Raw genomic sequence first — 22,272 nt, forward strand, 5'->3', positions numbered from 1 at the left:
AGAAGAGACCCCCCAACCGAGGATGACTTGATTGAGACTTTGATCCAGAATCCACCTTCCAGTGAACTATCTTTAGAGAAATTGGTGGAAGACGCCCAAGCCAGCACCTTAGTGGACCTGTGTGCCACCAACCCTGTCACTCCCAGAGTCAAGAATGTGGAGTTCGGCCCTGAGAGAACGTTAAAGATCAGCTCCTCCCTATCTCCTTCCCAGGAAAAGGAGCTGTGTAGCCTGTTGGCCAGTCACCTAGATGCTTTTGCTTGGAGCTACAAGGAGATGAAAGGAGTCCATCCTTCGGTCCGTACCCATCACATATACATCAAAGAGGGTTGTAAACCGGTTAGGCAACCTCAGAGGAGAATGAATCCAGCCCTTAAGGACATTGTCAAGGAAGAATTGCAAAAACTGTTGGATGTCGGATTCATTTACCCCATCTTAGATAGTGAATGGGTGTCCCCTCTGGTGTTGGTTCCCAAGAAAAATGGGAAGTGGAGAATCTGTGTGGACTACCGAGAACTAAACAAAGCTACCAAGAAAGACCATTTCCCTCTACCTTTCATAGATCAAGTGTTGGATGGACTGGCAAGAAAGAAGTTTTTCTCTTTCCTGGATGGGTTTAGCAGGTACAACCAAATCCAAATCAGCCCGGAAGACCAAGATAAGACCACCTTCACTTGTCCTTGGGGTACCTTTGCCTACCGAGTCCTTCCCTTTGGACTATGCAATGCTCCTACTGCCTTCCAGAGAGCTGTCTTGAGCATCTTCTCGGAGCTGGTCCATGATGCGGTGGAAATCTATATGGATGACTGCACTCCTTATGGGTCCAACTTCCAGGAAGCATTGTCCAATCTAGGAAAGGTCCTAACCAAATGCATTGAGATGAACCTGTCCCTTAGTCCTGAAAAATGTGAATTACTGATGACTGAAGGGACTGTGCTAGGCCATACCATTTCTTGCCAAGGGTTACAAGTGGATCTTAACAAAATTGCTCTCATCAAGAAGGTTCCACCTCCCCAAAAGGTAAGGGATGTCCGGAGTTTCTTAGGATTAGCAGGGTATTACCGGAGATTCATTAAAGACTTCAGCAAGTTAGCCTCGCCATTGTTTGGTCTGTTGGCAAAAGATGTGGAGTTTAAATGGACTGACGATTGTCAGAGGGCTTTGAATGAATTAAAGGACAAGTTGGTGTCAGCCCCAATCTTGAGAGGCCCAAACTGGGCCCTACCTTTCCACATCCACACTGATGCCTCGAACAAAGCCATAGGGGCAGCTTTAGGACAAGTTGAACAGAAACTTCCATATGCCATTTACTTTGTTAGCAAAAACTTGTCCAAAGTCGAGCTGAATTACACTGTAACCGAGAAAGAATTCTTGGCTGTGGTCCATGCATTGAACAAGTTCCGACATTATATTACTGGCTATCAAACCTTTGTACATATGGATCATACTGCAATTAGATATTTAATGAATAAAACAGATGTGAATGCTCGTATTATTAGATGGTTACTTTTGTTGCAGAAGTTTGATTTGACCATTGTTGACAAACCAGGTAAAGAAAATGTTGTTGCTGACTTTTTATCTAGATTGGATTTGTCTGCAGATGAGGATGGAACAGTGGATGACCAGATGCCCGATGAACATCTGTTTGCTATCTCAGTACTCTCTCCATGGTTTGCTGATATAGCAAACTACCTTGTTTCAGCACAGTTCCCTTCGCACCTATCTTCAAAAGATAAGAGCAGAATCATCAGAAAAAGTGCCTCGTTTACTTGGATCGGGGGCAATCTGTTCAAGCTTGGCCCTGATCAAATCTTAAGGCGTTGTGTAAGGGAGGAGGAAGTCTTTGATATCCTCCTCACCTGTCATGATGGGCCTTGTGGAGGACATTTTGCAGCAAAGAGGACTGCCTTCAAAATCCTGCAGGCAGGCTACTATTGGCCCACACTTCATCAAGATGTCAGAAGATATATCAGCCAATGTGACCGATGCCAAAGAATGGGGAAACCGACTCCAAGGGATGAGATGCCTCTCCAACCTCAAGTGACTCTCGAGCCATTTGAGAAGTGGGGTATGGATTTTGTGGGTCCAATCAACCCTCCTTCAAGGCAAAGGTCTTACATCATTGTGTGCACTGACTACCTGACAAAGTGGGTAGAGACTAAAGCAATCAAGGCAACAACAGAAGAGAAGGTGGCTAAGTTCTTAAGAGAAAACATCTTCTACAAATTTGGCTACCCAAGAGAGCTAGTCACCGATCAAGGGAGCCAGTTCACATCCAACTTGATTGAAGACCTGCTAGCTCTCCACAAAATCAAGCATAGGACTTCCACCCCCTATCATCCACAGGCAAATGGGCAAGTGGAAGTCACCAACAGAGCATTGGAAGGTATTTTGACTAAGGTGGTGAGAAGCAGCAGGAAAGATTGGACAGATCGCCTGGTTGAGGCCACATGGGCTTACAACACCACCTGGAAGACCACCACCGGCTTCACACCCTATGAGCTGGTCTATGGGAAGAAAGCTTTGATGTCCATTGAGTTTGAATACAACACTTTGAGGATGGCAGCTCAGCTAGATCTAGATCTCAGCCATGCACAACAAGAAAGGTTATTGCAGCTGAATGGACTGGATGAGCACCGGACGCAGGCCCTCCTTCACTCAGAAGTGGTTCAACTTCAAAGAAAGGTGTGGCATGACCAACATCTCCATGACAAGCAATTCCAGCCGGGAGATTGGGCCTTGTTGTATGACTCCAGATACAAAGATTTCAAGGGGAAGCTGAGAACCAGATGGCTAGGACCATATGCAGTGGAAAAATGCCATGACAATGGATCTGTTTTTATTTGAACCATTGATGAGGAAGCCATCCCCATGCTTGTCAATGGGCATCGCTTGAAGATCTATAGGAAGCCTCTCTCAAGACAAGAGTTCATCAAAACTATGGAGAAATCAATGTTGGTCATAGAGAAGGGTTCTGCCTCTGCTTTGGGCATACCCTGAAAGATTTAAAATAAATAAATAAATAAATAAATAAGTAAAAAAAAATAATAAAGATCCTTGGGTGAAAACCTTTCTGAGGCTCCCAAGGCAGGTGGTAGGGGTGAAAACCTCATTGAGGCGCCCCTATTATCTTTCAAAAAAAAAAGAAAGAGATTTGAAAAAAATCCTTGAGTGAAAACCTCTTTGAGGCACTTAAGGCAGATGGTAAGGGTGAAAACCTCATTGAGGCGCCCCTGTTATCTTTCAAAAAAAAAAAAAAAGAGAGAAAAAACAATAGGGATAGCAAGTTTATAATGTGAAGATGCATGCAAGTTGCAGGTGTTCTATGAAGGAGAGGAGGTCTTTTAATGCAAAGCCAAAGATCCTTATCATGCTGCCAGGAGACCTCACCAGCACCTCCTCCAAGAATACTCATTTTCTCCAAGGTATGTGCACAATTTCATCATGGCTTGAGTCTTCTACAGGAAAATGCAGACTTTCTACAGGAAGGTGCAGACTTTCTACAGGAAACACAACTTTTCTACAGGAAGTTCTGTATTTCTACAGGAAACTTCCTGTAGAAGTTCGGGACGGGCCAGAATTCATTTTATGAGGAGATCTAACGACAAAGGATCGGTTTGGACGCATGCAAGCTACTGTTGTCACCCTTATACATTGTTGTCACCTCCTTCTACCATCCCTGTCGACATGCAATGAAGTTACCTGCACCATCAAAGCAAATCATTGAGTATCAAGAGAAAAGCAATTTTTGAGACGAAAAAAAACGTTGAGATGTCATATCATATCCATTCCAACCATCCATGAGCTCTGTGAGCGTGATCGTGGGGCCATTGCCTTCGTCGTGCAGCATGCACCCGAGGAGGAAGAAACTGTTATAGGACCTCCTGTAGGAGTCCCGTAACAGTTAAGCCCGCTAGAGTGCACACCATAAACAATGAAAACGCGGGCGCATGCAGCTGAAGCATCAAATCCATCGCCAGCGACCTGTGAATATGAACCTCCGGGCCTGTGCAAATCCACCAGCAGCAAATAAATCCACTCATCGTCGTCCAAGAGCCTGAACAATCGTGTTGCGGCCACACAGGTAAGTGTCTCGACCCTTTCTTCCGATGAATTGCATGGATTTTACTTTGAAAATGTTTGCAAAGTGTGAAATGGATGGGTTGAGCGGTTGTATGGTCAATCGATTGGCCACGTCGACCAGTCAGCTGGTCGAGCCAGATGTGTGAATGGTGGCCGTGGAAAAAACGGGCAGTGGACACGTGAGAACCGTCCACTCGGGGAGAAACGAGTTCTAACGAGAATGGCGGTGGCGGATCTGCGGGGAATGATGCGGCAGTAAGGGAACTTGCAGAAGAATGATGGTGTGACGTCGCCCAATGGTCCGGCAGGGACAGCTCACCCCCGCGCCACGGATTCCGCCGATTCAAATCTAATCGGCAAGATTATCACCCCCATGCATTTATCATTCACCGTTTGAGACTCGAGCGATCATCCCGATCCCTCTGCAGTTCGATACTCTGAGTCTTTGGCCATCAGAACGCCTGTGAAGCAACACCAAGAGCGCAGACCCACTGCAGTATCCCCCGAAAATCGCGCGCTGCTCCTACAGGAAAGCTGTTTCTATAGGAAGTCGGGTTCCTCACGTCAAAAGGTGGCAGATTAAAAAGGTAAGCCTGAACTCTCCATGCAATTGGTTTCTGAAGGTGGCAGAATCGTCGTCTACAATCTGGTCGTAGAAAATTGTTGCAATTGTTGTCTGCCGTGCATGAACTGTCGTCCTACAGGATGTCAGTGTAGTTGGCTGTGTTAAAGGTTCTCAGGGGGTAAGCTTTGTGAATTATGTGCATAACAGAGGCGTAATCCTACGCTCTGTCCCAGTAGACCGAATTTCTTCCCCATTTGCCACCTCCAGCTAACACAGCAGTTTTTCACCATGCCGGGTGGGTTCATCAAAAGGGAGCCCACTGATTCAGCGAAGTTAAGAGAAAATCCTGAGGTGGTGGATCTCTTCACACGAGCACAATGGATATCCTTCTGTGACAAATTGCAGGGCTATGACGACGAAGTGGCAGAAGAGTTTTTGCAAGCTCTGAGGCCGAAATCTAAACGTTGGCCACCGTTACCTTCAGGGGTCTGAGCCTCAAACTCACCCCACAATTCATCAGCCGAGTTACGAAGCTCCCAATGGGATTACCATGGGATAAAGAAGAAAGGAAATTGAGCCAACAAGCTAAGAAAGAATTCTTTCCACTAGAGGAGGAATTCTCAGAAGACAAAAATGGGGTTCGTAGAACCAGTTTACTGCCACCATGGAATGAAGTGAGCTTGCAAATTATGAAGTACATCACCTGCGAAGGCCGTTTTAGCATTGTATACGGGTACCACTTTCGGTTACTCACTGAATTACGGCACCAGATGGAGCTACCTGTAGAAAACAAGCTCAGTCTCCCTTACTTTCTACTACAGTCTCTGATTGAGTGTGCAACCAAGCTGAAAGAAGGCATACCAGACTAGGTAGCCCACCATGGACTGATCAAACTCCTCGTGGAGGATGCGCTCCACACATACAAGGTTCCTCTCTCATGGGAAGCCTTCAGAAATTTGACAAAGGACGGGGACATAAAGATGCTAACCGAAGAGCTCGGTTCTTCTAGCAGTGAGGAGAAAGAGTCAGTGGCCGCAGTAAAGAAAGAAAAAGGCCAAAAGACCCCGACCACAGAGCAGAAGAAAAATCAAGAGAAGAAACAAGAGAAAAAGGGTGACAAGGAGAAAGATGACACACCCATCTTGACAGCAAGAGAGAAAAGGTTGCAAGGCAGAGTGGACAAGGCTGAGAAGGTCCACATCAGCAAGAGTGCCTCGACAGCGACCGCAACCAAGTCAAGAAGCAAAACTCATGCAGCAAAGAAAACCAAGGCGGTGACACCTGTTTCTACAGGAAAGCCGAAACCGGCTTCTACAGGAAGCCCAAAAATTACTGAAAAAGGGTCTTCTACAGGAAGCCCGAAATTGACTGAAAAAGGGTCTTCTACAGGAAGCCCGAAATTGACTGAAAAAGGGTCTTCTACAGGAAGCCCGAAATTGACTGAAAAAGGGTCTTCTACAGGAAGCCCGAAATTGACTAAAACAGGGTCTTCTACAGGAAGCCCCAAAAAAGTGAAACCCAAGGAGAAGAAAGCTGACATTCGTGAAAGGGAGGCAGCAGCTGTGCTGGCCGCCCTCAGCACACCTCCTAAGCCAAAGGAGAAGAGAAAGAGGGAGACCCCTCTATACTTTAAAGCTCGAAGAAGTGTGAGAATAAAGACGGGCAAGCCACAGCCTCCGTCCAGCAGCCCGATCATCATTGAAGATGCCCCTACTTCACCCAAGGAAAGGTCCCCCTCAAGGATATCAGTCACCTATGAGAGGAGAAGCCCGAAGAAAACTACGTGGCAAGAAAGATTAGACCAATTGACTGAAAAAGCTCAGCTACAGGATGCTGAAAATGCTCTACAGGATACCTTAGCCAGGCTTAAAGAAACTGAGAGAATGGAAGAAGAGCCCTTATCACCACCAAGGGAGGGTGAAGTAGAGCCACCAAAGGAAGTGGAGAAAGAGCATATACCAGAGCCCAGCCCTCAGCCAAGTCTGAGTTCATATTACAACTTTTTAGAGGCTGGCAAAATTATACCTCAGAAATTTACTGTGCCACTGTTTTTTGCATTAGAGGAATAAAGAGTCTGTACACACACGTGGATGAAAATAGCCAAGTCAAAGAGTGTGGCGGACATAGGTCCCTTATAGGAGCAGCTCAAGGAGGCCAGAAGTGAATTGTCCATGGCCAAACACGTGGCAAATTGCCAACGCGTGTTTCTATAGGAAGAAAACCAGAAGCTGAGATTGCAGCTACAGGAGCTGAGGGCAGGGACAGGTACATCCTCAAAGGACACCACATAGGAATAGAAAGGCAAAAAGGAACTGAACACCGTTCTTGGGGAGCCAACCACACTTCTACAGGAAGCATAACAGCAAGCACAAATTGAGGTGCAAGCTCTCAGAGAACAGCTGCAGCAGAAAGATGCACAATTGGCCTGCATGGCCAGCTGGGCCATGGATGCTATCCAATGCAGACAGTCAGCCAAATCCTATGGCTTGTACTTGAAAGACCAATGGCTGCAATTTCAGATCAATACCTTGGTGCAAAGAGGTATCTCTCAGCTCCAAGACCCGCAGCAATTCACTGAAGTTTGCAGTACTAGCTCATCAAAGGATAGGGCCAAATTAGCGGAGTTCTACCTCCATAATCTGGCCCTGCCTAATGAAGTTTCATGGGATCCCAATATGGCCTTGGGAGATATGCAATTGTTGGCATTTGCCTCATGGTTGAACCATGAGGACAAAAGAGCAGCAGAAGCCAAAGCAATCATGAACCGAGAGCTGAACGAGCCATTGCTCATCAGACCAGAACCAGGGGATCCAGTTGCACTAATCACGGCACACCAACATTTGTCCACTGAACCTCAAGCTTCATTAAGATATATGGATCATCAGGCCCAAGCCATAGCTCATTTTGAGGACATGGAGAGACTGTTAGGAGACAACGTTGTCCAAGCATGCACACACAGATGGAATACATTGGCACACAGTCTGAAAATCCGAGAGTACCATACCCCAACTCGGATGAGGGAAGCTCTGGTAAGGGTAGCCCTCTATAAGAAATCCATGCAAAACCTCCAGGCCAGCTAGATTGGACTTAAACTCAGGCCACCATTGCTGCTAGGATTGATGGAAGGCAGCACAGAGACAGATGATAATGAACAGTGGGAAGAGGTAGACAGAAGGGCTGGGTTTCATATCAGCAAGGAGGACACTACTACATAGGCTTGGGATGTAAGGGTAGCAGTAAAGGCAATGAATGATGAAGAGTTGGACTAGTTGCTCAAGGATGAGCAAATATTTTAGCTGGGGGGTGATGATGAGCCCTAAATTTTGGTAACAATTTGGGCTCATTTGGCCTACTTACCTTGCTCAACCCTTCATTTTTTACCACTTATGCATCATTTCTTAGTATATTCGTGTTATTTGTAGGAAGAAGGGCAGTCATTATGCCTATGTGGCTAATACATGATGATTTCAGGTTTTTTGGCATTAAATGGAGCAAATACCACGCAAATGGAGACAAGGAGACAACCAAGGTGGCATTGCGGGTTTATAGGGAGGTTGTCCACAGCCTTGAATGACCTCCCTCGTGATCTCCACCCCAACTCCGAGCTCTAATAGCTATCACCATCGAGCTAGAAGGCAGCCAACAGATTCTACAGGAACAGCAGTTTACTTTCAGTTGGACAGCCAAGCTCCACTAATTGAGGAGGCCAGCTTGGCCCTCATCATGTATAAATATTGAGGCTGTAGCCTTCGATGAGACTCTTGAACTTTTGTTGTAGATTTTGGATACGAGCTGTAGCTCTGTTTTTGCTCTTTGTAAGCCAATTTTGGCATGTTGTTAGACTCATGATTATGATCTTTTAATAAAAGGCAGGCATATTTGGATTCGATTCTGAGTTCTTAGGGGAGCTATAGCTCTCATGTTAGGGCCCAACCTGAGAGCAATAGACCTCCTTCTTTTTGTATTGTTACTTGTCTTTCTTTTATCATTGCATTTCTTTCCTTTACATGCACTTGAAAAATACAGTTTGATGAGTTGACTGTTTTGGTTTGGTTATGTAGGTTAGTTTCATGAATGCAGTTGTTTCAGTAGTTCAGAATTAGCGTAGGGAGATCGAAGTTACGTTGAGTTCAAAAAAGGTTGAATGCATGCTCACTTTCACCTCTGTTTGGGGACCGGAAGTGTAGACCGTGCCAACTGCCAAAAACACTGTTTTAACATATGCATGCAAGTATTGATGTAATGTTTTCGATTGAAGAATTGTCCATACGATTGTATCTTGAGTAATGACTCCTTGGTTCAGCATCATGCACGAATTCCTTTCAACTTACATTGTTTTTCTTTGATTCCTAATAAAACAATTAGAATATGTTGGTGAACTTTCGTTTACATGTAAGATAAGGGTGATTTGTTTCATTTACACTGCGCAACACCACTTCATCGTGTTCTTATTCTTCTAAACCGTGCCTAAGCCACCTACGCATCCTCTGTTCAGCTCATTTGCCTTCCAACCCTTCTATTGTCCACGTTGCTTGATCTTTTTGACCTTCCACTACTCTACCCTTCTATCGACAAACCAGCTCTATCCACTCTCTCTCCATCTCATCTCTCTGTCCATAGGCCATCACAAGCTCCTCTTTCATCTTACCTATCCACCCACACAGCTCCTTCACTCCTCCATCACCCAAAACTCCGACTGTAGGACATCCTGTAGAAGTTAGCAGACTTCCTGTAGAAATCCCGAGTTTCTTGTAGGATCCCCTGCAGACATCCTGTAGAAGCCTGCAAACACGATTGCCAAGCACCTGAACGTTGTGGACTTCTGTGGAATGATGTGAGGGATCCCCTGGAACCTCTCAGAGTCCTCCTGACCTTTCCCAAGCCTTCCTCCCCTTGAACTACCCCTGCACAGTCAAGACCCAGTAAGAAGCACAATCATAATAACTCCACCCACTCGAGCAAAAATACAAAAGCGTGTTCTCTTCAATGGAAGTAGTTTAAATTCATGCATCTCATCTCACTAGAATTAATGGCATCATTTCTGGAAGTTGCATTCCCACCATTGCATCATAAAGGTTAAGCTAGTCAGATTAGGGTTTACTAGGGTTTCCATGTTTGGTTGGCTTTCAGTTCATTCTTGCAAAGTAGGTTAATTTCCTTTGAGATAGCCTTCATTCATCATTTAGAAAGCTTCTTCTGAGAACATATAGAAGTTGGCTTGAGCCCTAGCGGACTTGTGCCAGCTGACCAAGTGACAGCTGCGACAAGAGCTAGTACTTGTGCATACAGCACCGTCGCTTCCAAGTTTGTTACGAACTACCAGGTTGATAAAATTAGAGAAGGAAGCCCCAAGAGTTGTAGCATTATTGCTACAATACTGGAGATCACCAGTTTGGCTGACGGAGAAGGACCTCACCAAATGGATACAACAAAAATGGTAGCCTAAAGGTCATATCAAGCTCAAGCTGGGAGCTAGAGGATTCTTCACGGTAATACTCTCGAACCTGCAAGACAAAGAAAAGTATTTGAAAATGGTCCTTACTTTCATTATAATGCTAGGTTGTTTATGAGATACTAGGAAGGATGCTACGACCCAGACAAGGAAAAATTTCTGGCAGCCCCGGTTTGGGTTAGGTTATTCAGTCTCCCAATGGATTTCTGGGACCCAGAAATACTGGAGGGCATTGGAAATACGATAGACATATTTGTCAAAATAGCAGAAATGACAAAAAAGGAAGATACACTTCATATGCGAGAATATGCGTATACATGAACATAGCTGAACCTATACCAGACTCAGTGGAACTAGAATATCATGAAGAGGTATGGCAGCAAACCCTAGACTATGAACACATCCCGTTCAGATGTCGTAGATTTCATGAGTATGGTCACCTATTTAAGGAGTGTCCAATGAACCTAGAGGAGGGAGAGAACATGAACAAACAACAGAGGAAACATCAAGAAGATAAGGAAGGGTTTCAAGAAGTGAAAAGCAAGAGAAGACAAGCAAAAGAAAACCCCAACGTAGGGAAAAAAGAATATCAAGCTCAGCCGAGTAGAACAAACAGCTTTGAAGTGCTGCAGGGAGAAGAAGAAGAAGAAAATGAGGCCCAAACTATGGACTATCAGGAAAAAGGAAAGGAGAGTAGATCGAGTCAAGGCAAACCAAACCCCAAGAGGAAAGCCCAAAGAGAGCTGACAGAGAAAGAGGATGAGGAAGACAGGGAGAAGAAGGAAAAAAACACAATGGAAATCGACCCAAGCAAGGGAGAGGAATTAAGCATGGAAGAAGAGGTGCTGAAGAAACTGTTGAATGAATGGAGACACCTAGACAATAGATTTATACCAGAAGACCAAAAAAGACTATACAGAGAAACATTCCAACAATATCAAGCTAAACAGGGATAGGGATAGGTGGAGATGGCAGAACAATTGGGGATGCATTAGGACAACTCCCAAGAATACTCAAATAAAATGAAAGGAGGAAAGAAAAGAGGTTGGAGGAACCTACAGGAATCTATACAGATTATGGGAGAAATGTTGGTGGATATAGGCAGGGTGGTACTACTATCAGCTGTATACCAACAAATAAACAAAGTATCCCAATGATAATTATATCCTGGAACATAAGAGGCCTCAATAGTAGAGGAAAATAGAGACATTTAACTCAGAGACTAAGAAAAGAAAAACCTCAACTCATGCTGCTACAAGAAACAAATATTACAGGAGGGAAAATGGAAGATATATTAAGTAAAATAAAACCAAGGTATGAATGCATGACCATAGATGCGAGAGGTAGCGTGGGTGGAATAGCAATATTGTGGAACCCAACAGTGATCACAGTGGACTACTGGATAGGTATGAAGAGAATCCTCATGGGGCGGTTTTTCCTGATAGGAAATAAATAATGGTTCCTAGTCTCTACAGTATATGACCCTCACATTCTAGTGGAAAAGGAAAATTTCCTCCAGCAAATAAAGAGGTTTAGCCAACTACACAAAGAAAAACTATGGCTGGTAGCAGGGGACTTCAACTTAATAACAACAATAGAGGAGAAAAAAGGGGGACTGCGAAGAGAAGAGCTGGAAATGGAGAAATTCAGAGATTTACAAGAAGAACTAAAATTGGTGGACATCCCAACAATAAATGGAAAATATACATGGAATAATAGAAGGGGAGGGAGCACACAAATAGCCTCTCGACTGGACATATGCTTGGCCATAGAACACTTCATTAGCAAATATGTATACTATGAGGCATCAATTCTACTGTGTCTAGGGTCAGACCACTGACCTATTAAACTCGAAGTAGAAATGAAACAAGGAAACCGAAACATACCTTTTAGGTTTGAGGCATTTTGGCTAAGAGAACCGACCCTCATAGAAAAAATGAAGGAGTGGTGGAATGAGAGCGAGATAGTAGGGAGAAACCTGATGCACACCTTTCAACTCAGACTTAAAGATCTAAAAGGAAAAATAAAGAAATGGAATAAGGATGAATTCGACAACATACAGAAGGAACATGAGTTGATCCAAACAAAGATGAAGGAAGTACAATAGAAAATAATCAACGAAGGCAGAAGTGAAGGGCTAGTAGAGGAGGAAGGGTAGCTGATTAATAAAATGGAGGAAAGGAGACAACAAGAAGAAATAATATGGAAACAGAAATCCATAATTCAATGGTTAAAGGAAGGAGAACGAAATACAAGGTTTTTTCACAAAGCAATGATCTATCATAGGTAGCAGAACAAGATATTCTCCCTAGTAGATCAGCAAGGCAATTATCTTACTCAAAATGAAGACATGGAGAATCTATTAGTGCAACAAACATAAGAAGGGAGGAGAATATAAACAAAATCATACAACACATCCCCAACCTGGTGAGTAGAGATCATAACATGGCCCTACTAAGAGAAATATCTAAAACAGAGGTAGAATAAGTCATTAGGAATATGGCGAGAAACAAAGCACCAGGGCCAAATGGATTCACAGCTGAATTCTTCCAGGCGACATGGCCATTCATGGGTGAAGACATAGTGAAACTATTGGAGGAGTCCAGGCACACCAAAAGAATGCACCCGGCCCTAAATTCCACATTTCTAGCCCTGATCCTGAAGACAGATCATTCGGAAGAACCGCAAGGGTTCAGACCAATGGCACTTTGTAATGTCATATACAAAATTATGGCTACAATTATGGTTAATCGTTTAAAACCTATACTACCTGGGTTGATATCTCAAGAACAGACATGGTTTGTCAAAGGAAGACAAATAACAAATGGCATAGTGGTGGCACAAGAGGAAATTCATTCATTAAAAACAAAAAAAACCAAAGGAATGCTGGTTAAATTAGATTTGTCAAAAGCCTATGATCGACTGAATTGGGATTATTTACAAGGAATATTGAAGGCATTCGGCTTTGATGCAAGATGGATAAGTTGGATAATGTCGATGGTATCAACTCCAGTTCTGTCAATTCTACTCAATGGATCACCCACAGAGGCGTTTAACACAACTCGAGGGCTCAGGCAAGGCGACCCGCTTTCCCCTTTTTTGTTCATCCTGGCAGCGAAAGGCCTCAAAAGGTACATAAAGGAGAAAGTTCGAAGTGAACAGTACACTAGACTCATACTATGGGGGAATGATCTACCATTAACTCACTAGCAATTTGTAGATGACATAATGATGTATGGACAGGCATCGCTCAAGGAAGCCAAGAAAATAATGGAAATTCTCACAGACTTCACTAGTGCTTCAGGGACGGAGATAAACAAAGAGAAGTTTGATATATTTTTCTTCAACACAACAACACCCTCACAAGATTTCTTAGCAAGAGTAATGGGATTCAGAATAGGAAATTTCCCCTCGAAATACTTAGGAGTCCAGTTAAATGATCAACAAAACAGAGAGGCAAACTGGAAACCCCTATTGGGAAAAATCCAAAGAAAGATGTAGAACTGGACATTCAGGGCACTGAATATGCCAACTCGCGTAATATTACTGAGATCATTATTACAATCTATCCCGATTTACCAACTAACTAGTCAAGCGACTCCTAAAACAGTATGCCAAAAGATGATAGACATATTCAAAAAGTTTTATGGAAAGGGCCTAGAACAGAAAAAAAATGGGCTCTTCTATCATGGAATTGGCTCGGCAAACCCCTAAAAGGAGGAGGACTAGGACTCTGAGATCCTTATATACTTAATCAGGTGATGGGGGCAAAGTTATGGTGGAGATGGATCCAGGGAGGGATAGACCTATGGAAACAATTATGGGAGAGGAAGTATGACATGCCTAGATCAACAAAAGGAAAGCTGAGACTCCAAGACAACAAGAAAGGTTCATAAATATGGAACCTAACCCTAGATAACAGAAATTTGATCAACAACCATAGTTTCTGGGAAACCAGAGGAGGTGACAAAGCCAATTTCTGGGAAGAAGTGTGGCAACAGAGAGAAAAAATAATCAATAAGCTTGAGCTTGAAGAAGTCCACCTATATACCAACATCCATGGGGAAAAAACAGTTAAAAACTTCTGGAGCATAGAACTTGGAGAATACTAGAGAAACTTCTGGAGCATAGAACCTGGAGAATACTACAAGCAGAACATCTCAGGCATCAAGAGACAAATATCTAGGAAAGAATATGGCAAGAAAAGATATGGCTGAAGGTCGCCTTCTTCATGTGGATCCTTCGCCACAGGCACGCACTTACATGGGATCAACTACAAAAAAAAGGGCTGCAAGGACCCTCGATATGCAACTTATGTAAAGAACAAGAGAAAACAATGGAGCACATGACCAATACATGCAGATACAGTGATAACCTATGGAAAAAACATAATCAACTCTTCAGAGATAGTGATAGGAATCCAAACAACATGAAGACAACTATAGATAATTGGCAGAAAAAGCCTTACCAAAACACAATCCTAAACCGAGCCTGGAGAATTTCATTAGGGTTCATCTTGTGGGAAATATGGAAGGAAAGAAATAACCTGATCTTCAAAGAAGAAAGAAGAACTGAAGCAGAAAAATGGAATCAGATAATCCAGAACATAAGAGAGACAATACTGGCAGAGAAATGGTATGAGGAGGATTGGAAAAGCAATCCACAAGAAGAAAGAATAATGAAAGGCCTGAACTTGAAACCTAGTATGCTAAACGCATCCTCGTGGAAGCACCATACCCCCAATGGAGAGTCTGCAAATTGCTATAAATGGCCTCAGAAAGAATTTATCAAACTTAATTTCGATGGAGCTGCAAAAGGGAACCCTGGTGCGGCAGGGACAGGAGGATTATTCAGAGATGACAAGGGGAAAACGCTCAGAGTTTACGCTATGGACTGCAGAAATGTGACCAACAATGAAGCAGAGCTTCATGTTATGAAAAGGGGACTGGAAATTGCGATAAGAGAATGATTCCAAAGACTGCAGGTAGAAGGAGACTCGAAAATGGCGATAGAAATGGTGAAGAAGCTACAACAAGGAACACAGTGGGAAAGAATCAGCCAAAGCTGGAGGACTGCATGGCTGGTCCAAGAGATCAACAAGATAATTTGACAGATAGGATACATTATCCCAACACATGTCCAAAGGATGGGCAACATGGCAGCAGAAAATCTAGCAAACTAGGATGCGGCTAGGTAGGAAGAAACTTAGATATAAAAGTAGAAGAGTTATTACAAATGGAGGAAATGAAGAAACTAGTGGAAATACTAGAAAAAGACAAGGAGCACAAGGAGAACCCCCGATCGGGGTGTGGCAGAGAAGAGGAGGTGGGCCAACGGTGATGGGAAGTGGAGATGTTAGATATCATCCACATGAGCGTAAGGATAGAGATCTCTTCGGGATGTGGAGGAAGAGGACAACAGGAAGGGCAGGTGGAAGGACATGGTAGGGAGGGAGAAAGCCCCGAGAGGAGGCAGGTGAAGCCAAGAAGGGAAGGCAGAGAGGAAGGCATGGGAGCCAGTGGGAGAGCAGGCAGAATGATGCCAGCAAGTGGCAGGATAATGGAGAAGGACTCATGGCAGGAGTAGCCAGATGCACAAGGGAGTTAATGAGAGTTAGAGTGGGAAGGGATGGAGGGCCATCATTCTGAGGTGAAGGAATGAGGAAAAGGGCGGCGAGTAAATTAGAAGGAAAGGTGGTAGGTACGTCGAAAGGCAGCAGGGAAAGGGAGGTAAAACAAAAGGGAAGAGAGATAGATGTTAGTTTCATAGAGAATGTGAGAGCAAGAGTAGGAGCAGAGAAAGGTGGTGGATGCAGGATTCCAACACAGACCCGGGGAAGCAGTTGTGCCAACTCTGGTCAACGGTACGTTTTTCTCCATTTCCTAAACCACAGAATTATAGTTATGTCAAATTCAATAGTCTTTGGGAAAGAGACCGGGAAAGATCTAGACTCTGAAAGAGTTGAAACCAGGATCTCCTAGAACACCACCTGGGTCGAGAGTGAGGACGAAAAGGTGAGAGAAGCAAGAGTTAAAATTCCGGCCCTGAAGAAGGCGTACAGAGAGAAGGAGGGAGGCTGGGGAGAGAAGAGCGAACCTGGCAAGGGAGAAGGTCTGAGGAATTCCACTCCGGCCAGGTGGCTCCTAAGGCTCAGAAGAGATTTCGTAGGTAACTGGAATAGGGAGGAATCCACCGTAGAGACCTCAGGAGATAATACAAGGGATAGTGCGGCCTCTGAGAAACCTACCTGGAATTTCCTGAGTAAAACCGAGAGGAAAATTAGAGGTTCAATTAGAGTAAAGAATGTAGAGAGGAGCGAGAATGGAATAAAATTACCTTGTGCAGCCCAGAACAGGGACACGGTCCTCCCCTATAGTTCTCCCGGTAGACTTTCTATGGTAAAAATACCTCGCGTTGTCCAGAACAGGGACATAGGCACCCCTAGTGGTCTCCCCGATAGGTTATCTATGGAAAACCTTCTATGCGAAGGCCAATAGGGAAAGAATAACCTGAGAAAAGAAGAATTGAGGGGTAGCAAAGAGAAAACCCAAGAGATGGCAGGGGGAAAGCTGAGGGGAATGATAAGAAAACTTAGGCCATCGGTGCATGAGAGAGATACCAAGCATGGCTCAACTAAATGTAAGACAGATTGGGTGTTATACCAACATAATACTGATACTTCTCATGATAATGTTTTAGGTTTAATCATAATCTGTGTCCATTACAATGTGAAGGAAAGTAAGAACACAGAGGAAAGTGAACTGGGAGAAGGCAACGACAACCGCGACAACGCAAGAATGGGAAGAGACAAAAAATAAGTGACTAAGAAGAGAAATAGAGGTACAAGTAGAAAGACAACTGGGGGGTGGGAAGCTTCAACATAGAACAACACAAGAGAGGGAGAAAGACGGGACGGGAGCATATGAAGACCCTTATTGATGCGTACATGGTTGGGAACCCACCTAAGCTCAGAGCCCAAATAGCGGGTTGGGAGCGAGAATTAAATGATAGTATTACCAACCAAGATATTCCCATGGAAGAATGGGAAGACATGGTTCAAGACCCGAGAAACACCCGCTGCCGGCACACCCTCTTTAGACAAATGATCCAGCAATACTAGGTCATGAAGAATGTTGTGGCCCATGCCATGACTCTCAACAAAGAACAGGTAGAAAACAAAGGTCAGGAGGCACATGAGGACACCAAAGGGAAAGATCCCATCAGAGCAGAGCTTCTCAGGGAGATAACAACAATTCAGATACAAACATATTGAAACAACCTGGCACAGGGAAGGATTGAACAAAGTCTGCAGGATATGAGGAGAAGTGAGATGCCAGGATCCAGTGCTAAAGCCCCAGCCCCCGTGGATTCCTTAGACAAGGAGTAAAACAACGATCTAGATAATTTTGTTTATGTTTTATGAGGATTAGCTTTTATTTACCAAAGTTGATTTTCAGTATAGATAAAATAGACAATGTTGTTAGGTTGATAGAGAAAGACTTATACAAATTTTAGACAACTTTTAATGATGACAGGTGGCCAACCTGGTTTCCTACTTGTAGGTTGAGGCCACCTGGAACAAATGGAAAAACTTGATTTTGGTCAGTTAATATAAATAGTAAAAGTACTACCAAGTTTACAAAAAAAAATGTAGAGGAAATCACCATGTCACTATCCAGTCACTGCCATATGTCATCCTAAGTGTCATCCATTACTAACAATAGACTTAATAAAAATAGAAAATGACTAAAATAGTTGAAGGTACTAAATGGAAAGGAAGGTCTAGTAATGAATGAAAAGTGGTCATATGTGCCCCTAGCGATGTATGGAATATGATTAAATGATTTCCAAAGTGAGGTATTGATGAACTTCTTAGTGTAAAGTACCTCAACACCTGCTCGAAGAATAATCACACAGTATGTCAGCGAATGAGTCCCAATAATTTTTAGCCATGTTTGGTACTCATGTAAAAAATCTATATAAAGCATTCAATGAGTCCCACTAATTTTTAGCCATGTTAGGTACTCATGAAACAACTTATGCAATACACAATATGAAAAAGGTAAGGTAAAGAGGGAAAACCCAGTGGGAAGAAGATCATGGCTAAAAATACAATGCACACAATGTCAAATATGTAATTATTGTGATAAGGGATGGTGTTGTTGATAAACCCCAACACAAATTTTCCCTTGTATCCACCCTATACCATGATATGTGAATCCTTTTTTTGTTGGTTGAACATGTACTTGCTAACAATAATAATGAAATTTTGTGGAGTACCAAAAAACTCAGAAATAGTTCTCCCTGACTTGGAAATTTCTCCCACTAGCTCATCAACTGTTTGTAAATATAATGTTCCCTTTGTATGTTGTGATATAGAAATGAAATGTGTTTCTTAGGGAATTCTAAATCAAATACTAAATATGATAAACATTCTAGTATGAAGAGTATGGAAAATTATCTTGAAGATCTCTCTTAGAAAGAGGTGTCAAAGAAGTTGTTGTAGTAGGACTAGTGCAAGGTACCAAATCAAAATAATTTGATGTGTCCAATGATTAGAGAAACTTGAGTCTAAAATATTTCTATTAGATGATGAAGTAATAAAAGTTAAAAAATGACCCATACCTTGATACTTTGGTGGCCTGTCTCTAGTCTTCTTCTTGACATTGTCTAGGACGAGGTCATCTAGCTTATGCTGCTGAAATACTTTGGCCATAAGATCATTTTTCTTCACCATACAAGAACTCTACGAATGAAATAATGTATTTTAGTAGTTTCACTTTGTTCTCTCCTTATATTTTCTTCCCTTGGGGATCATACTCTCCTTACTCGATTAGATTCTTTCTCCATGTATATGTTCAAGATCCCTTGTTTTCTACTTCTCTTTCTTGTTATCGTCCTTCATTGTAAACGCCTAGGGTTTGGAATGCTTAAGAGCCCCAATGTATATAATATTAGACTGCTCAGTTATCAAGGACTCAATAAAATAACCTAAACATGGAATATTTCATTTTTTACCCATGGAGATTTTAGAAGTATGGAAAGAAGAGATAGAAACAAAAAATTAAGGACCTAGATTAAAAAGTATAGAAAGGATAAGTTGTTCCTCCATATTAATTCCACAAGATTTTACCTATGTCTTAATATTCTTGAATCCTTAGAAGAATTCCTATAGGGAATCAAAATGGTTGGGATTTATATAAATCATATCAATCTCTTGTTGATATCCTCTCAGCTCATATTTCTGGCCAAACAATTTTTCCAATTTGGTCCAAAGCTTACGAGGAATTTTACAACCTTGCTAGGAACTTGTAGAAATTAATAAAAATTTGCTACTACTGATGTATTCAAATTGAAAACAAGAGATTACAAATTTCCTCTACTGTTTCGTGAATGGAAATCATAATTTAGAAACACATGTAATGACACGCAACCATTAAAACACCACAAGAACACAATGATTTATAGGGGAACCCAACTGGGGAAAACACCTTCACTTATTTTCATTAATCATATGAGAGTGAGAAACAATTACAATGTTTTGCTTTGATCCTGAAGCAAAACCTTCACTGTAAACCTTTTCTCTTGCTAACTGTACTTCTCTGGTAAACACTTATCCAATTCAAGACCCCAACTTGCTCTTATTTCCTTTCGCAATCCTCGATGAAATTAGCTCCTAAAAGATAGTAATTTTCTCCTATTTTCTTGAACAATTCCCAAGGAATGATTCACTTTCTTAACTACCAAGTCTGCACACTCAACTAGTATACAATTGAAAATTACAATGTGCCTTTTCCTCCACTCCATCTAGGAAATTCAAATTTTCATGCATGTTTGGGCTATTTTTAGTTGATTGACTTGTTTAACTGAGAGGTCCTTGAGTCAACAACAATTTTACTACTCAGTTGACCTTCAACTGACTCAATTAAGTACTTGAGCTCAATTAATTGAGTCAAACTGAAAATAACTGAAATAGATTGCTAAATTTTAGCAATCACTTCATGCACTACTCTACTTATAGCCTCTAACTCAAATTTATTAAGTGAACTAGTACACAAAAGACATGTCACACAAGTTATCTGCAATCCAAGTCATCTTGTTGATGTGGGAAATCGAATTACTAAATTTGACTAAGGCACAAGTCAAATTTAGCCTTTCTTTCTAAATTTTTAACACTCCCACTTATCAAGAAAGGGATTTTGCACTACCCCTATCCTGCACCTATGGAATTCAAATTTTCCTCTTGAAAATTCCTTTGTCAAGATATCTGCATCATGCTCCACAGTTGGAATGTACTATAGCATCATAATTCTCCTTTGCACTCAATCCTACACGTGATGATACCTGATATCAATGTGCTTGGACTTGTCATGAAATATTAGATTCTCAGAAAGTTTGATACAACTCTTCTTATCACAATGAATCACTATCGAATGCATCTCCTGACTGAAAAGACCCACAAGTATTTTCCTTATCCATATGGCCTCACATGTTGCTTAAATTTCAGCCATGTATTCAACCTTTGCTGAGGTGAGTGCCACAAACCTTTGTTTCCTACTATACCTAGAAATAACTGCAGACCCAACACTGAAGATAGCACTTGAAGTAATTTTCTTGCCTAATGAACTCCCTAACGAATCTACATAAGAGAAACCTTGGAGCTTCACTGCCTCTGACCTTCTGTAGCATAATCCATACTCGATTAAGCCTATGCGGTACCTCATTGCATGTTTTGCTGCCTTCCAATATAACTTGGTAGGATTCACCATGGCTTGACTCAACTGATTAACTGTATAACATATGTTGGGCCTTGTGTTTACCAGATACATCAAGGATCCCACAAGATGTCTGTAGATGGTGGCATCTATTTCCTCTCCTGAAGAATAACTCCCTCGAGTTTGTAGCTAGAGGTGTTTCCATAGGCTTGCAGTTCTTCATGTGAAATATTTGAAGTATTTCAGAGGCATACTTCCCCTGACTCACAAAAAACTCACCATCACCCTGCCATACTTCCAGCCCAAGGAAGTAATGCATGAAGCCCATGTCTTTCATCTCCAGTTATCTTGCAAATTCCTCCTTGGAAGAGAGGATCACTGCTCATCCCCTCTAAGTATCAATTCATTAACATACAAAACCAAGACAAGCAAATTTCCATCTACCACAATATGATAGAGATTGGCATCTGCTTCACTTTTGGTGAAGCCCAATCCACTGAGATATGTGTCAATCCGAGTGTACCATGATTAGGGCACCTGTTTGAGACCATACAAGGCTATCCTAAGTCTAGATATGTGTGTCTCCCTATCATATGTCTCAAATCACTCTGGATGCTCTATGTAAATTTCTTCCTCAACAACACCATTGAGAAAGGTGGTCTTCACATCCATCTGATGTATCTTCCACCCCATCTGCAGAATAATGCTAGAATGGTTTTGATGGAGGAATATGTTGCCACCGGGGAAAATGTTTCCTCATAGTCCACTCCCTATACCTGAGAGAAGCCTTTGTTCGTAAATCTAGCCTTGTACTTCTCGATGCTCCCATCAGTTGCATGCTTCATTTTTAGATCCATGTGGAACTAACTACTGACTTGTTCTCTAGTCTTGGCACCACCTCCCATACATTGTTCTTCATGATGGAGTCATACTCCTCCATCATGGCATCAACCCACACTGGTTGAGAAATTGCTTCCTCAAATGAAGAAGGCTTTGTCTCAATGAATTTTGTCATGAGAGCCATATACCTAGTGTATCTATCTGGTGACCTCCTCTTCCTACACTAAGATGAAAGAGCTCCCACATGCTCATGTGTATCAGCACCAATCTGTCAGCTCCTCTGGTTCTCTTCCTCCCCTCTCTGCAAGATTTTGGTTGAGTGGGTGCCTCCACTCTGCCTCCTGTCTGCTCCTCTGCATGTGGCTATTCCACAACATCCTAAAGCTTTGTCTGAGGCTCCTCCTTTGGAACTAACAACTACTCCTTCGGTGGGATACTCAATTATCACTCTAGAGAGCATCTTATAGCCTTCTCCTCATCAAATTCAACATCTCTCCTTACTATTTTTACCCCGAGTGAGGGAAAATACACCCTATAGTTATGTGGTGTCTCTATGTATCCTACAAAGTCTCCCATCTCAACTGTAGGCTCAATGTTCTTCCTGTTATCATTGGAGA

This window comes from Pinus tabuliformis, chromosome 2_1 (genome assembly GCF_031772625.1).
Source record: "Pinus tabuliformis cultivar Carrire ecotype Pingquan chromosome 2_1, CPIR1, whole genome shotgun sequence".
Taxonomy (NCBI): domain Eukaryota; kingdom Viridiplantae; phylum Streptophyta; class Pinopsida; order Pinales; family Pinaceae; genus Pinus; species Pinus tabuliformis.